Source organism: Dreissena polymorpha, chromosome 4, assembly GCF_020536995.1.
Source record: "Dreissena polymorpha isolate Duluth1 chromosome 4, UMN_Dpol_1.0, whole genome shotgun sequence".
Lineage (NCBI taxonomy): Eukaryota > Metazoa > Mollusca > Bivalvia > Myida > Dreissenidae > Dreissena > Dreissena polymorpha.
Genome location: NC_068358.1, coordinates 142953872 through 142973066, shown reverse-complemented (window position 1 = coordinate 142973066; position 19195 = coordinate 142953872). Strand labels below are relative to the sequence as shown.

Sequence of the window (19195 nt, the reverse complement as noted above, 5' to 3'; positions counted from 1 at the left end):
GTGTTATGATGCATGCACAGTGGAGCATGCTCTCGACTTCATTTGCTTCAAAGAAATTTATTAAGTCTTAAAAACTATCTATTACAAAAACATCATTAAGAGCCATTCACCGCAAAACGAATTAGATGAATAAGACCGAATTGATGTTTATTTATCGTTGGTGTTAAATCCTACAGATTATGCAAATGATGAGTGGTTTAAATCGAAATCGGCTAGGTTCTATGACTCCTTACAAAAGCAACCTGTTGAGGGAGCTGCGCTATTCGAGCAAAACCTTTTGACACTTTATGGACTAGTTACACGGTATCATGCTGCTTTTGCTGTCGATGCGTATAGATGGCGCCACTATGTATGAAAAACAAGGATACCAAATACCTAATTATGGCATGCGATATCTCTGATGCAAACTGGCTGCAAAACAAAACTACGTATTGTTGTAATGATGAAAACAACATGTAACTTTTTATTTGATTGCTGTGTTAACAATGACTCAACAACAATGAACAGCTTATTCTTAGAAAGTAGTTATTTGTATAAAACATGAATTCAATAGCTGCATGTGATTTGTTAAAATAATAATAATGATCATCATAATAATAATAATAATAATAATAATAATAGCCAAATATTCTCAAATACAGAATTAAAAAACACAATTTAGTTTATATGAGTTAAAGAAACAATTTTACTTCATACAGATCTTGCTCCGGATATGGACAATCCCAAATCATTTATTTCTAAACCTAAAGTTAAAGTTGTTTTATTTCTCTTAAGATTATCAATAGATAACAAAAATACATTAAATTGGTATATATGAGTCGCCCATTTACTTATCACACAGTAATTTGTTTTCCAAATGAAAGTATTTTTGCATTAAAAAGAAACACAGTCATGTATTATAATGGCTTATGTTTTAGTTTGTTTTAAAGTTAATCCATTGTCAATAAACAATGCAGTTTAAAGGTATTTTCATAAAAAAGAAACTAACACAAAAAGATGATGCATGTTTACTCTTGATAGAACCACCACTGCTTTTTATGTCGCTTAAAAAAAGAAACATTCTTGCAGGTACATTGAAATTTAGGTGAATGAAGAGTGCTGTAAGAAAAAAAGTCACCTGAATCACCATTTATTAGTTGTGTATTCCAAATTTTCTTTTTCAAGAAACCCCCCGAGATCATTTACAGGAAATTTTTACAGAGTTTTTGGAAACACCCTTTTATACAAATGTTTTAAAAAAGGACTTTCATCAATGTATTATTTACAGCAAAAAAAACAGTGTCAACAAGAGATTGCCAAGCAATATGGTCCTCTACCGATGAAACTCCAATATTGTCAGTAAAAATATATATATTTTTTGTTGCCATAGCAACCAGAATTCGACGAAGGAACAAAATATATTGACATGCATAATCTCCATATTGCCATCTGTCCATGTTTCAAGTTTCATGAAAAAATATGAAGAACTTTTATCTTAAGTTATCGCAGGATCCAGAAGTGTGACGGACTGACAGACTGACGCACAGAGCGCAAACCATAAGCCCCCTCCAGTTTCACCGGTACGGGACAAAAATGCCTATTACAATCTTGATGTTTATATAAATATCAGTTGATGTGCTTCCTTATTTACATGTATTTATTATCATTAATGACAATTAATACTACATATATATAAATTTACATGAAATTATAATTTCCATCTAATTTTTTAATCCCTTTTTATAAAGACAAAATTATTTAATTACAATTTTACACGAAGTTTAAGCAATTATGCTTCATTTCTTTAGCAATTATGAGATTGCATAATTATAAATACATTTATACATTTTACATGTAAATTAAAAAAAAAATCTCACATTTAATAAATTTATTCACATAATCAACAAGATACCAGAATAACAAACCACTTTTAGTTAGAAAAGTAAAGAACACATTATTTTAAACAATGAAACTAACATTTAAAACTTACATTTATAACTTTAATCCAAAAAAAAAATTCCTCTGAAAAATGTCACACAAAGTGAAGTGTTATCAAAATTCTGTAAACATGTTCATCATAATTCCATACAAATCCATTACCCGAAAATCATACCATTTCAGTCTTATCCAATTTACGTTAATGATCACTTGTATACGATTCAAATAGCAAACTTCTGCAAAATCGGTAAACACTGGTTAAACCTTTCAGTCAATCTTGTCAGGCCTTACACCAGTGCAGCCAGGCTCAACACTGATTGGCTGCCGGCTTCAGCTACTGAAGAAGCTATTTTCCAGCAGCGCGGTCAACGTTAAAGCTCAGCGATCTGATAAATTTCTTACTAAAGGTGCTCAGAAAAAACCAAAACAGGCCATGTTGAATTTGACACTTTGATACCCCCTGTGGTATTAAAAACCAAACGCCATCCATCCTGAGTGGATTTAATCTCAAAATCAAACCAAATTTATATGAGGTTTGTAATAATCAATAATGTCAATAAAGGATTTGAGAAAATGAAATGGACGGTGAATTCTCAACAAATTGAACACATTGAAAGTGTTCTTAAAAGCAGTATAGTAAATATTTACAAATAAAATATCTAGCACAAAATTGGATATGTTTTTTGCCCTAATTATTAGAATAATATTAACACATTTTGTTAATTTCATACACAATTTGCAGTAAAGAGATATATCAATAATAATGTTGAGAGAGGTTCCTGAAAACATTACTTGTGTACCAAATTTGTATGGTTGTAGGCTACCTTGAAATTCAAATATTTAATACAGTAAACTTTTTGCACTTTAAACTGCAATTCTATTGTACCTGTGAATTATATAAGAAACTGTTACATTTCAGTGTTACAAAAACAAGAGTTACTGTTAGAGGTCACAAAAATACATTTGATATTTGATTATTTTTTACAGCTCAAATGATGAATCATGTTTAATCCCAGTGTCAGCATCCTAATGTGTTAAAAAGGTGATGAAATATATCCATGAGAAATAGGATGCTCTTGTTTTTTTTGGAATGTTTAAAAGCTGCGAAAAGTTATCCTTTAAGTAGACGGTTGCATTTTTTTTACACCATACCGTTGTTTCTTAATTATCAATTAGATTGCATTTACATTAGTTATATTGTGCCTAATAAATACCAAATGAACCAAGCTTTGGAAAACCAGGCTTAAACCATGTGGATCAAGAGTTGTCCTGGATCATAGAGCCTGTCAGGACGGCTGCACATAAGAAAATGTTTTTGTTGGATTCCCACATGTTTAAGTCAAACAAGACTACTTATAATTATATTTTGGGAGGATAATAAGGATAATGATGCCCAAAAGCTGCTATCCCCAGCGAAAGTTTCAAGGACTGCTCAAGAACTGTGCATGAACCATCCAGGAACATCATGACCTGTTCATGAAAAGTTCATTAATAGAGTTCATAATCAGTTCTTGAATTCCTTCGCCGCGGATCATTTGCTCTTCCAGTTGAACCTCATACACATTGAATATATTATGTTGTCAACAAAATTGACTTGTATCTTGTTTGGTAAGATTTAGTAAATTCACTAAAACAAGTAATCTAATGATTACCCAAAATCTATTCCAGACAACTGGCAGATACATCTATTATTCAATTGATTGTATTTTGGTACTATAAATGGTGATTTATGTCCCAAGCTGTTTTGTGCAAAACAGTGTATTAAAAATTAGAGGTATTATAATGCCAAACAATTTTGGACAATTTGCTGCTCATGTAAAATTTAAAGAAAAGATTAATAAGTTATAATTCTAGCATTTATTTAAACAAATATATTACTTTGCTTCCATCAAACACCGTGACATCATCAGATGTCATGACAACTAGCAATGTGTTCCACCATTTACATTAGCTGGGATGATATATGTGGTAACCAAAACTAACATCAAATCTTTTAGGTGGTTTCATATATAATTGATAGTAATATATGGATGAAATCCATCTGGTTGTGATGTCTAAAGAGTGGCTTACTGTCACGGCATGACAGTTATCGCAAATAGGTGAAAGAAAAATGCCTGTAATTATATCATGCCAGATTGGTTACAAAATGCAATGAAACTTGTGATTTAAGACATTTTTCATCATTGTTAGTGACTAAGTAGTTTAAACCAAAATTGCTTGTTCAGAATAGTTAGTTGACAATTTTGTTGAGGCATTAATGAAGCATTAGCATGTAATACTTGTAATATTTTATTTTTTTAATCAGCTATACATTTTGTTCAATTGGAAAATTGTATTTGAAACAGTTATTGAATTTATGATTTGTTTTTCATTATCTCCAAATTGCATACCAAAAAAGTCATTAAACATCATTTGAAATTATGAGCATAGTATTGAAAAAACTTTTCAAAAAAAGTTAATAAGAATATCGAACATACTTGTTTTATGATGTTCTATATTCTATACAATTATGTTCTAACAGTTATTGCAACAAAACATACCTCAAAACTATAGAGAATTGAAGTCCAAGGTAATGAAAGGTTTTACACAATGAACAGATAAATCCAACTGTCATGTAGAAAACTTAACTTACTGAATGATAAATGGGAAAATGAGAATTATGTATTTATACAGTCACTGATCAGAACAGATCTGTATGTTGCATTTTTGACACTAGTATATCTACTGATTCACAGACATATTTCATGCCACCATCACCAGCAGCATCACAGTCTATCACACAAACACCAGTGTCTGCAACTGACACCCATTAATTAATTCCCTTTATCCCTACGCTTATCTCCCTTGTCAGCTAAAGTCAACACCTTTTAATCCTGCTTATCAGGAAAAGCCATTAAAGACAAATAGACTTTGATGCACAGAAATCCTGTAATGATGTATCATTTGTCCATCACTGGAGGTGGGTAAGTAGTTAAACAATTACAAACTGTACACTGTTGGATTATACGCATTACAGCCACTGATAAGTGGAGATAAGCAAAGTTTTTACATCATGTCATCAATTAATCCATTAAAGGACTCTAAAATCTTATATTAATACATGTTCAGATAAAATCTGCACAAAATATGGCTTTATGTTAAAATTTGTAAAATTGAACATCTTTATAACAATATGATATGATAACATATAATTTATGTATCCAGTTTAGTTCTGTATGCACAAAAACACATTAATTTACAATGTCTCAAAATTGCAATTCTATAAAATATATGTTATAATTAAGACCTAACTTACTATATGCCTAAACATTTAGTGTTAAACAAACTCAAGTATGATCATAAAATGTATTTAAATAAAATTAACCTTTAAAGGGTAAAGCGGCATATCCAACACTTTCAACAATTTTGGATTCTCTCTTTTTCTAGTCTGAGTTAAATATTGTGTATAAATCACAGGTACAGATCACTTACAACTTCTTAATCCTTTAACCAAAAGTTTATTTGGCAATAAAATCCAAGACAGTAACAAGTATTTCATATTTCATTTAACATTGAATACGATACACATGATTAGTTCATACACATTTTATATGTCTGAATGATAGAAAGTGTCACTACTAATACAGTGTTTGTGGGAACCTATCAATCCCAAAATCTTCAAACACAAAGCCAATATCAATACAAGTGTTTAAGCAATCATTTGCATTCAAACAAAAAACTGTCAAAAACATTAAAGACACAGACCCTTTCCTATTGGCACCCTATAACTTCCCTACATAGCATCAAAGGGCCTGCAGGATTCGCGCTTATTTAACTGTGTGATCAACAAGTCCAGGTATAAGGTTACTGAAGTGCTTTGTGTTGCTTGCACATCTTTGCAGACACTATTACCAAACTTCACAACATCAGAAGTATGGAAAATCTATATTATCTATCTGTTTTGCTTCTTTTATATCAAATATTTTGTGCCTTTCGCAAAAAAAACTGTTGATTTTTCGTATTTTCAATTAAGATGTTATTTTTATTTTAGTTTATATTTGCTGTTATTTTATCTTTCATATTATTTTACATTTCATATTATTTTACTTTTATGTTAACTTTTATTATACTTAATTTTATATAACCATAAACATTATTTTACATTTCATTTGACAGTTCAATGTATTTTAAATTTCATTTCACATGTTCATTTGTACCTCTTACTTAACCTTTTTTCAATTATTTATTGGTGTAATATATATAGATAATTAAAAACAATATTGCTACATTATAATTTAAATTCTGCAACCATCTTTATATCCTAATGTTGCTCAACTACCAAAAGGCAAACCAAAAAAAGCTTCTAAATGTCAACACATAAATTGATGGATTTGACAAGCCCACAATTGGTAGCATGAAGATTACATAAAAAATACCACCAAGATATTGAGCTTCCTGTGCAGGCAATTGTGCCGCCCTGCATGCATGCTAGGTAAAACCAGTCACCCATCATGTCAGTCTTACCTTTCACAATAGCATAAGCCCATTGTCTCCTTGCACATGCGAAATAAACTGATAAAATCCCGAGCCCTTAAATTGTCAACACTAAGGTCTTATATCATCCCCTACTGTTGTCCTTCTATATTTATGATAACTTTATTATAAAGCTTATTTAATATTATTACGATGCACTGACACTCAACGCTTCCTAACAGCGCTCAAATTCAAAACATAATATTCCATTCAACCACACAATACAAGTGTAAATGACATAATGGCTGCACAAATCCAGTCTTTAGGAAAAAGGAATATGACAAATTTATTACAAACATCAAAATAGTTTACTGCCTTCTCTCCTTTACAACCCATGCATTTTTTTGAAAGGAATAATCAGTACTGAAATCTACTTTCTAACCGAATTTAGATGATTGTGTAATGTTACTCAAAATTATGCGACCGCACAAAAAAGGACAATTTTCTGCAAAACTCTAATTAAGGCATCCACGAATATTCAAAAGGGGGGCGTGACTGAAGATCAGAATCTGCGCAATTAATTCACACATTTCACAATGGTTGGTCACAGGGATCACAGCCTCCATTGTCATGTGACCTAACATACCATAATCGGTGGATTTCCACCTCTCCATAACATACCATAATTGGTGGATTTCCACCTCTCCATAACATCAAACAGCTGAATATGTTTATCTGATCAGAATCTTGCTACAATTTTCTTATCTTCATTTTTTCGCTCCATTATTGTATTGTTGAGGAACAAACATTAAACAATTTGTTGGTTAGTTTAACTATACATCCAATAAGCCAATAATAAAACCCATTGCCTGGAAATGCACTTAATTGAACAATTATTCAATTAGTCGAGGGCATTCAGCAACTGATATCATATTGCTTATTTTAACAAAAACTATATATATATTAAATACAATACCAGTATTTTGATGAAATAAAAAATAAATTAATAAAATTGAAAAATATATTAAATACACTTTATTTCAAACAAACTAAATTATCATAAATCTTTAGATACAATAATTGAAAGTGATTTATGATTTCAATTAACTTGTCAATATGCAATTATCAGACTGGATTGAAGAAATTTAATTTTTATCAAAATCAAAATCTTAATTAATAAAGTCTAGACATAATTAGTTCATCAATTCAGAGCCAAGACAGCTGGAATTCTTAGTACAGCTATTATTATAGATGTACCAAGATAATGTTGTAATACACACACATCTTTTGTTTTGTGTCTCTATAATGTATATTTAAGTCAGATAAACAAAACAAATATTATTTCTTGACTTCAAACATTGCAACAACTTCATTAACCATTCTAACAGGTTTGCTATTTTACCCCTTGAATAAGTCATTTCAATATTTTCACAGCCTAAATGTACTAAACAAACACGAAAGTAGCAATTTGTGTCCATAATGTCCAGTTTTCCATGTATCAGATGGAAGAGATGGTCATCTTTTTACTGGAGGCAAAACTGACTGACCACTGATGGATGTCCAGTCTAGTGCGAAACAACACCCTTAACAAAGCATCATAGATCAAAGGATGGTCAACTATTGGATTCAATAGCTACCTATTGATATATTATTCTTTCTCATTACAACACCATAACTCCCAGCCCACAAACATCATGTAACTTTGTAATTGGTCTGGCTTTTGCACCTGAGTATCTGTGATGTACTAGAATGCATTATGTTGTTGCTGGCTTCAATATAGTCCTCAGGGTGATGTTTTAACAAAGATAATTACACCTAATGGTTGATCAGACAAGCTGATACCATAGTGCCCCCTAGGTAACTCTGTCTGAAATGGTCAACATGTACTAGAAAATTCAGCTAATGAGTGGCTCTAAATGCCTTAATGGCTTCAACACCTACAATGGACATGAAGTGTAACTACAATTTAATTAAAAAGAACAGTAAAATTCACATTTAATTGGAACATAACTGTACCTCCTTGTAATTATAAAGTAATTATACAACTAATAAGAACAATTGCTAATACTTGTAATTAGAAACATATCATGTGGATATTATTATTAGTTTAAAACTTATAAGTTAAACAAAGTAATAGCTATTACACTATTTATTGACATTTCTTGTACAACAAATGAATATTCTGAGTATTAATTTATCCAGCTACACATATTAAATTGTACAACTTAATTAATAATTCCCGAATGATCCAAAGAAATCCAAACGCTGCACACTTTTATCGTTTACCTTTAATTATTAGAATAACCCCATTTTAAGCAATGTGGACACAACATGTTCCATGATGTTCCTCTTTAAATTGAATAATTATAACCCCAACTCTGCCCCCTACCCACTTCAAATGATCCCAAGAAATGAATTTGACCCCAGTGCCGTGTATGGGTATTATTCTGGGCACAAAGACCTGCCCAAATAACAATAATCAACATGGTCTGCATTGAGTATTCAATCATGTATTTAGCATGGCATCTGCACATCCTGAGTGTTTACATTGATCATGCAGTTAATTTTAATTTTCACATGGAGCCTTTATTTGAATTTTTTCTCACAGGAAGTTGTAATGAAATTACGAGTTCTTTCAGTACTCAGAAAAATGAACACTAAAAGTAATAGGACAAAGAAATAATTTTTAGTCAGGTTTAACAATTCCTCTAGGAATACATTGAATGCAAAATATATATGTATGCAATACTATAGAACAGTTGCTAATAAATCAGCTTTGAGTTCCATTGGCTGAAACTATTTAGTTAAAATACTCCTGTTAAGATTGAGAATCTAATTAGCTTCATTGTTCTTGAACTAAAATTCATGAACTCATTCATGAACTTACAGACCAGGAACTAAAGTTTCATACACTTGAGTTCATGAACAGTTCTTGAACGAGACATACAAATGGTCATGAGTTCATGAACAGCTCTTGAAGTTCATGAACAGTTCTTTAAGTTCATGAACAGTTCATTATGTTCATGAACAGTCCTTGAAACTTTCGCTGGGGTATACAGCCATAGGGATCTGATGGACCTAGGTTAATTACTTGCAATCTGCAAACAGACAGTTGCTAAACCATGGATCCATCACCTTCCAAAATAAGAATTTATTATAATGCAGGCCAAAAGTGACCAAATTTGAGACGATCTGGAGCTATATGGTGTTATTACTATGCGCACTGGGTGTAACTAGACACCAGTAGCCTGTCTAGTTAAATTTGAGCAAAGAATATGAACAGATATGCACTCTTAATACTAGTTCTTCCAAAGTAATTAAATATTCACATTGCAAACGTTTCCTTGATATATTTGACAGAAATTGCCGTCCATTTGAATATTAATCGTATAAAAAATGGATTAATTTATACGATAAACATCTTGAGCTACCAAAATCCATATATTGGACCCAGAATCTTACATGTTGATGCCTTGCTTTATGAAGCATGGAATAAGAAGGGCGGAACAATATTATCTTTGACATGTAAAACAGCTCTTCACGAAAAGATATAATGGCCGTTGATATGCAATGATGTATTAGGGGATGAATTGAAACTAATGTCTGGTGTCAGCTTTAATGTTTCTAATATAGCTCACAAGGTGCATTTCTTGTTGGGCTATAAAGCATTATTTATTTAGAAAAAATTCTCTTTTACATGAAAAAGCGCTATATTTTTTTGCTATCGTCATATGACAAAGGCGGTTTAACAAAGAACCAAGATACTGATTGAAGAGATAAAATAATAATGAAAGAAGCATATAAATAAGAAACCCTTAATCAATTTGGCAAGGGCAAGCATGTATGTTTGAAGTTAAAATTTCCATAACAAACATTCAAAGACACAACGGGGTTGCAATACTTAATTTATCAAGAGAGCAATTTAAAAATGTGCAATCAGTACATCAACCTCAAAAGCAGCACACATTTTAAATGTATCAACATGCGATGTCTATAATTAATATACTATGTACTTCATTGTATGTTACTTTTGTATCCAATAACTACCAGGTACCTGAAATGCCTGCAATTGTTGACGTATTCTCTCTCAGTCCCAACAGATCTTCTACCTGTGTGATAAACTGTCCTTTCTTCTTTCAATCACAGATTTGCCTCTGAAACAATCGGCCAAGAGAACAGTTTTTATTTAATAAAATATTATAAAAGAACATCAAAATTTATTAGCAAGACATGCAGACAATGATTTCTGGAGAACCTATAGCGCATGGCTACTTTTGTGTGTGCAGAGAGCCAGCGTTTCAATACGTCAGTGATCAACAGGAAGATGATGTTAATTCCACTTGAATATAAAAAACAACAACTGACTTTTAAACTTACTGTCTTAAGGTACACACATATATCAAGTGAAACTTGTCTAAAAGCCATATTTTAAGAGTGTTGTTTCTTAAATACAACATGAGCATCCAAGTGTACTTAACACGCAATTTCCTGTGACTGCATCACACTTCAGAAGGTAACCACAATGTCCAGAGTTGCTTATAAACACATAAACCTATTGTAATAGTGTCAAGAGGTATTGAGGACCCTGGTCATTTTTGCACCAAGATTTTGACCAGAGTATTTAAACATGTGGTCAAAGTTTGGACAGGGTTTCTCTCCTTTTGACCTCCTTTAGAAAAAGTGGACTCTTGAAACATTACATCAGAGTGGTTTTCCAGGGGTTTAATTCATTCGCAAACATTGTCTTAACTGTGTGCCAGACTGGAATCATATCTAGCAAATATTCTAGTAACTTGTGATTGTTGTATTCGAGCACTTTTACAAATAGAAATCCTTGAAAAACTGGCTAAGCACACATGCTTAGTATGTCAAGATGGTCTGACCAGACTGATTGTCAACATGTGATAATTACTTTCTACTCTACTAATATTTGTTCAGAAAAATGTTTCATAAAAGATACTGTGTTATTAAGAAATCAACAAACGACACTTGAATAAAGTACTAATAAAGTGGAATTATCTTTAGAATGGGTGATTCAACCATTATTTGCTGACCCTCAAATTTCCGTGTTATTTTAGCTATATTAAACACATGATATGAACTTTCTTTAATGTCAATGCAACTAAAATATAGTAACATTGACTGAAATCATTTTAATGAGCAAAAAAGCCATATCAAGCAAAAATGCAATATCAAGTACATTTTGATAAGATTTTGTAGTTAAATGTACAACAATTACTTGTTTTAATTATTAAAACAGTTTGACTTTATGGGTATCATTTTATAGTAACGATCATTTACAAAAAGTCCTTGTCTAAAATCAACAAGACGCCGTCACTTGTGCAAATAAACCAAATTGTTTGCTGCCAATAAAGCAGTATTAATAAATTGCATTTCAATATCCATCCATACAAAGTCTGACAATTTAAACAATTTAATTAAAATATCCTGCAGCATCCAATGAATCCAGAGACCTTACTCAATAGTGCTTTTATAAAATCCATAAAAATTTCAGGCGCTCGTAGTATTTGAGATATTAATCTCTATTGCTTGATAATACTGGCATTGGAATTTGTAATGACCATCAATATAATCTCTCAGAATCTAGCAATAACCATAATTCAATAATTTATATATCTATAGAGAAATTAAGCCTGTATCAGTTCAGTAGATATTCTCTCTGTGAGTGTTAGACGCAAGCCTGTTGATTGATTCCATGCAATTAAGCGTGAATGTTATGAGGATTAAAATATATATGAGCCATATTGGCATGCTAACTAGTTCTTATGCTTAATTTCTTATGCAGCCTAAGTGTAGCATCCCCTGCAGTCAGAAGCTTCCATGTCTGTTGTAAAGCGTCACAAAGTCTCATACGCGGACTGGGTACCTCCTGACCAGACTGGGTACCTCCTGACCAGACTGGGTACCTCCTGACCAGACTGGGTACCTCCTGACCAGACTGTGATGATGCACAGGTTGAATGGAGCAACCATTGTCACATATGGCATAAGACCCATTTTCATATTATAAGGGTCATATCCTGAAAACCTTAAGCAAAGTTAAGGTGAAAAATACTTGCAAGGCAGGACCCCCCCTCCCCCCCCCCCCCCATTTTTTTTAATTTCACATCTGACAGTAATTAATGAATTATTTTTCTTTTTTCTTTTTTTTTTATATGCTTTCAATTAAGATATTTAAACATATAAAAGAAAATATTCAGCACCTACTTTGTAAAATGAGAGAACATGCAATCCAAACGGTTTAGCACAAAGCACAATTAGCCAGACACTTTTGTGAACTGTTCACATTATTATGTATTCAAAACATCAACCACAACCCAACACCCCTAAAACATTTCATTGCTATTAAAGTTCTCGCCAACCTTCATTAAAGTATTATGTTTGTTTCTGTCAAAGTAAAGGTAGATGTCATTCTGCAAACAGAAAATGAAGTCTTTATGTTTTATATGACCCATACACAATATTTTTTGCACACAATTGTTTGCCTGATAATGATGTCTGTCAACTCAAGGCTATTTTATTGTTATTTTATGTCCCACCCCCTGTCTAGGGGTCATTAGAGACCGTCATGTGATGCACTGTCCATTGCAGTAAATTAGCCAATACACATCTACCTAGACCATTGAGTCTTCATGTAATGTCGAAGGCAATATTGTCTGTATCTGACACTTATAGGAAATATGTGTTAATTAAATATGTGTCTGCATCGATACTTGCTGTCAATAGCCTTTGGCAGTAATTGCCTGTTTTGGAGGATTCAAGCACCAAAGGCATTGGTTTTACCTTTCTGTTGGGTTTAATAATATATGGAGTGAGTCACAAAGCAAACAGCCATCGACTACTGGTTCTTTGTGGACCATTAACATTCATTGACCATGACTGTGTGAGTCTGCAAAAACACACTTTTCAGAAAAGTTCAGTAGAAAAAATGTATGTTAAACTAACTCAGGCAAGATATTGAAGATCAAATTAAATGCTTAAATTTGAGGGGTACACTCACCAATTTTACTTTTCCTAAAATGTGCCTCGTAATTAATTATGTCTGATAAAATGATACAGTTTGCATGTGTGTGAAATCTGCAAACGAGAATGATTTTGTTGATGCTAATGTAAGCAAAAAAAGTAAATTAATTTTGCAAGGCGGACATATACATAGAGCCTGCAGGTATTTAATGTGAAAAGCAAATTGCAAGTGGCAACAGCAGTTCATGATAGTAAGTAATAAAACACCTTCAAACCAAACAACAATTGTTAAGATTAACAAGGCAGAAAATCACTCAGCTTAATCCAGACTCGAAATTTACTTCCAAGCTTGAAAAACTGGCCAATTAAAATGTCAAAATTCATTAAAATCAGCCTTAAAATGTGCCTCATTTATTTTATTGCCATTTCCATTTTCTCCAAAATCAACACAACATTGTGTGCAAAAGCCATAAAGATTCTATAGGGCTTTCAATGGGGTAATAGAGAGTCACCCTGAGTCAATGCGGACTTCAAATCCGCAGCACATTGTGCGTGTTAGCTGAACAGAAATACCTATATTGTCAAAAGTACAATTGTACTCTACTTGCAATTGCTCAAATTGACCTTATATGATTAACTTTGTATTATCAAACTGATAAACTCCTATTTCGAACATTGAATTGTTTGCTTTCAATCAATAACAGAATATTTTCTCTTCAATACCGGACTTATGCAATGTAGTACTACATGTTTTAATAAATATTCATTTACAGCCTATTTCAAGCATAGTATATAAGGCATATTTATGTTTAAAATCATGAACAAGTATTTCCAATTTTGCTTTCTTTAAACCCTTAACAGGAGAAATTGGTAGTCTATTACATGTAGTAAAAACACGATTTACACAGCATAATCCTGTTACGTCTAAACAATTGTTTGGATTAGGGGAAATGCTAAAGAAATATCCTGAGTATGCAAACATGGTACATAAGATTTTTTAAATAAAATCTGGTCCACACATTCTTGATTTAAACACATTATTTTTTTACCTGATTATATTGTAACATGTAAACATTATAATCAAACAAAGTCCTAAATTTGTTTCAGCAATACAGTGTATACTGAGTTTAATGGAAAAATTGTATCGTATTTGCTTTCACCATAATTCAAAAATATGGATACATGTTCTTGGGGATTATAATATGCCTTTGTTGAGTTTTTGCTGTTGTATTTTTTTAACCCATATAAAACCTGAGCCATTTTACCTTTTACCATTATTAACAGAAAAAGCACAGAATCAGAAAAGGATATGATAAAAGGCTGCCCACAAATAATCTTTTAGATCTTAGGTCATGACCAAGTCAACTGAATTAGTGTGGGCAGCCCGGGATATTTATTTATTATAGTGTCACATATGCCATTAACTTTTGTCTCTTCTGCATCAACATAAGCACTTAGGAATACTCTGTACCTCATTTTTATGCCATGACCGACAATTTACCTTCTTTACTCAAGTTTTATATTTAAGGCGAAATTTTTGCAGACCCTAAACTTTTTTTTGGTATTCCTGGGAGAATTTTTGTTCATTTTTGCTAAATTTGTGAAATTACTGTAAAGTTTGGTATCTTTTTTATTATTGGAACATTTGTACATATTAACTCAATTAACATTTAAGTGACTAAAATAACTTAAGAAATTTATTGTTTATAAAAGTGTTTGATGATTTCAGAATGTCATTACACATTCTCATTAAATAAGAAATAGTTTAAAACGGGCAATTTGTTACAACAAAAGTGGTTAGCCTACCAACCTACTTTTTTACAGATGTTAGTGAAAACAAATAACTTTTATAGGCCAAAAACATATAAATAAAGCATCTTTACTTAAATTTATTTTCTAAGCTTTTTATTTGTTTTTTTTTTTAACGAAGATACACATATAATGATATTAAATATAGCGTGCATTCAAGAAAAAAGTTGATAGTGAATTAACTTCAATTGAATTTGTACACAGATAAAAATATTTTTGTGAAAAATAGACACATTTTAAAAATGCACAATTAACACCAAGTAATGTAATACTTTAAAAATATAAGAATATGAAAACTGTTATACCTTTAGTAATATTCTTCGAACACAACTCAACACAACAGTCTATCTAGTCAAAATAGATGTAAAACAAAATTATTTTCCACTTTTTTGTTTGAAAACAAACAGCGCACTGAATAATGATCCAATTTCTGTTTATAGATAATAATTATGTTCACAAATTTACAATCTCTTTTATATTCTCTCTCCAAGAATGACTGTCAAATTTTCATCTTATCTGCATGTGTCCTCAGACTGAAAAACCTTATCGACACCATCTACAAAAACTTCGTCTGTAATCTAACAAACTTTTCGCTCATCCACCCTATGCTACCATGTAACTGTTCTTGCTGTCCAATTAAGGGCAATATCGGTAGACTGTAACCCACTATCTTGTGACAATCATCGAGCCTCTCTCTGATCTTTATCATCTAGAAGCTGTCAACATGTCCTCTACCTGAGAAAATAATTGTCCCAACTGGGCTCTACCAATGGTCTGTGACAACTATGTATACCTAATGAAGAGAGCCAATTTTTCATCTGTCAATTTAGATCCCAAAATAATTCATTAAATGTATCAGAAGATACTCTAAAGCAGAAACAGAACATGTTGGAAAATGTGTGCGGCATTTATGCAAAATACATAAAATGCAAGAAATAATATGGCATTTCAACAGTTTCACACAACCATAATAATACATTCCCTATATAAAATGTCAGTCATTTTAACATTTTCTAACCAATTTAAGAAAAATATCATGACCAAAATAATGCATGACACAGGTTATCCCTGATGTTATTTTAGCATGTTAACTAGTGTTTGCATTTTGTTATTGCAATATTTAAGAAAATCTGTTTAAACACCATAATTAGCAAATGTCTATTTTTTTAAACAATAAAAGTAATACGATGTTGTGAATTAAATATTGTAAATTATTGATATATCAAAAAATACATTATTATAATTATAAACATAAAATCATATTGAGAAAATACTGTATTTACTTGTAATAATCACAAATCAAAACCAAGTTGTCTGTGCCTGGTCAAACAGGCAATAATATTTATGATAAATTGACGTAAATGAAACTGTCAAAATATTGGTCTTATCAACAAACTTGTTATTCTTTCCGATGCAAGTGTTGACAATCAGGTGGTACCGTCATTAATAAAAAATATTATCTCCTGACTTAATACATGTTTAGTTTTTAAAACACTTGAGGGACATACAAGGGTCCTCTTGATGCCAATCTTGCAAAACTGAAGAAATTCAATGGCTCTTCAAGCAAACTGACGACAAGTTTTTGTCTGGATGTTCACTGGAGTTGACAATTGAAAAATGTTAGCTGGTCTTTAAATGCATTGTTTCATCTTATTATTAAACAAATATTTGTTTATTAACCAATAAACCCAAATAAATGAAAGTATTTCTAAATAAGATTACAGTGCAGAATGATGCACAGATGTTCACCACCTACATTTAAGTAGAAATATGAAAAATACAACCTTTATAGAACTTAATAGACCATGTTTCAGGTATTAAATTTCCCATTATGTCCAATTATATTCTGAATCCACACATGCATCATCACAGAAATATTGTGCAGGATATAATATGTTTACTTTTTTATCATATTTTAAAACAAATTACACCCACTTCAATAAATACTGGTAAAACAATTCTTCAACAATCAAACATAAACATTAAATTAAAAAGAAATAAAAATCATATGTAATATGATGTTTCACATGTATCATATTTTACCTCATTGCAAAAATAAAACTTATTCACTAAATGTTACATTTTAGTTATACGAATTATTATCATAACTATTTATGAATTATGCAAATTATAACAGAAATACAAATTTCATTAATTCATTAAAGCCAAATTAACAATCAGCAAATATTGTTGCTTCCTTATTGAAATATATGATAATGTTTCAAACCAAAATTAAATATGCTATGAAGCTTAATTAAATAATTATGATAATTTCTCTATGATGCAGGGGCAAAATTGAAATATATGATATTATGCAGGGAAATTGAAATATATGACATTGGGCATTAATTACCTGGAAGTAAGGGTCTTTCTCATACATGTCAGTATACAACACCACAGACTAGTCATTTGTAAAATGGTACATTTGTGACCATTGTCGGCCTTCCCTCATTTATAAAACTGCCGGCCCCCTTTTACAAAGCAATATTTACAATACATGCAAACTGTCGAGATGTCCAAATACATCAGCATTAACACATTTCGTTCCAAGTCTGCCAGGTCCAGTACATTAAATGAGACACACAAAATGTCAGCTCAACCTTCAACAAGCACATAAAATTGACAGTCCATGTCAAATGTCCAGTGTCCCTAATATGACACTGACCACTGATGACAGTTTCAAAATAAATTAAACAAAACAAATTAAATACTATTTGTTTAAAAATAAGTGTTGCCATATGAAAATATTGCTAAAATGATAAAAAAATTATTACTACTGAAACAATTATTTCAAACCATTTCTTCAGTAAAAGTTTCTTATGAACACTACAATTATTGTGAGATCAATGGTTTGATCCCTACTTTAAGTAGATTCTATAGATTTCTCCTTAAGTTTTATAATTAAGTTTAACTTAAATTGCTGCTGTTATTCAAATTTTGGCAAAATAAATGACACCAAGGACATGGTGTCCACCTAGAATCTAAGCTGTACCCCATGGTTGGACCCTCCATTGTTTTTGAGGGTTCTTAACCCTACAACTCAGACACACACATTAACCCTTTGCATGCTGGGAAATTTGTCGTCTGCTAAAATGTTGTCTGCAGAATTTCTAAAATTAGCATTTTCTTCTATTTTTTTCAAAGAATACTATCAGAATAGCTAACAGTTTGGATCCTGATGAGACGCCACGTTCTGTGGCGTCTCATCTGGATCCAAACTGTTTGCAAAGGCCTTTAAAATTCGGTTCCAGCACTCAAAGGGTTAAAGTCCCTTTGATAATCAAATTAAATTTATGACCTTTCTTACTAAATTCAAGTTTTAAAGGCTTCATTTCAAACCGTTACTACTTTTTAAATAAACAGCAAACAGCATAAAACCTGAACAGACAGCGAGTTACTTGCAGGCTCTTTTGGTTTTATGCTGGTTGCAATTATACCAACATTTTGACTTTGCTTTGGAAAGGGTTAAGATTTCCTTCATATAAAGGCTCCATGCAGTGGTTCTGACCAGAACAGGAAAAACATGAATCTTGAGAGGCTAGATCTGTTGAGACCCAAGATATCATTAACCTTTTGCATGCTGGGAAATTTGTCGTCTGCTAAAATGTCGTCTGCAGAATTTCTAAAATTAGCATTTTCTTCGATTTTTTTCAAAGAATACTATCAGAATAGCAAACAGTTTGGATCCTGATGAGACGCCACGTTCTGTGGCGTCTCTTCTGGATCCAAACTGTTTGCAAAGGCCTTCAAAATTCGGTTCCAGCACTGAAAGAGTTAACCTTTTCCCACTCAGAAACAAAGTCAAAATGGCTATGTGCAAACAGCATAAAACCAAAACAGCCTTGAGTAACTTACAGTCTGTTCAGGTTTTATGCTGTTTGCTGCCCAAAGTAACTAAGGGTTGGAAATGAAGCCTGTAAAACTTAAATACAGTAAGAAAGTTCTTTAATTATATTCAACTTTCTAAGGAACTAGAAGTGCGTCAAAATATATATCTAAGTGGTAGAGAGGTTAAGTGTTCAAACACTATCAAG

The 19195-nt window shown here is 31.7% G+C and overlaps 1 protein-coding gene across 3 annotated transcripts in view; it reads right to left on the bottom strand.

Annotated features, from left to right (window-relative positions):
* LOC127878977 (protocadherin-1-like) overlaps positions 1–19195 on the bottom strand; it is a 63772-nt gene that overhangs the window by 10894 nt on the left and 33683 nt on the right. The window contains exons 1-2 of one of the 3 annotated variants that reach the window (XM_052425553.1): positions 15467–16100; positions 10424–10523 (exon numbers count right to left, since the gene is read on the bottom strand). The gene's annotated coding sequence lies outside the window, so the exon portion shown is untranslated. Of the gene's footprint in view, positions 1–1969; positions 2222–10423; positions 10524–15466; positions 16101–19195 lie in introns of those variants that run through there. The other 2 variants (XM_052425554.1, XM_052425555.1) reach the window with 2 other exon arrangements.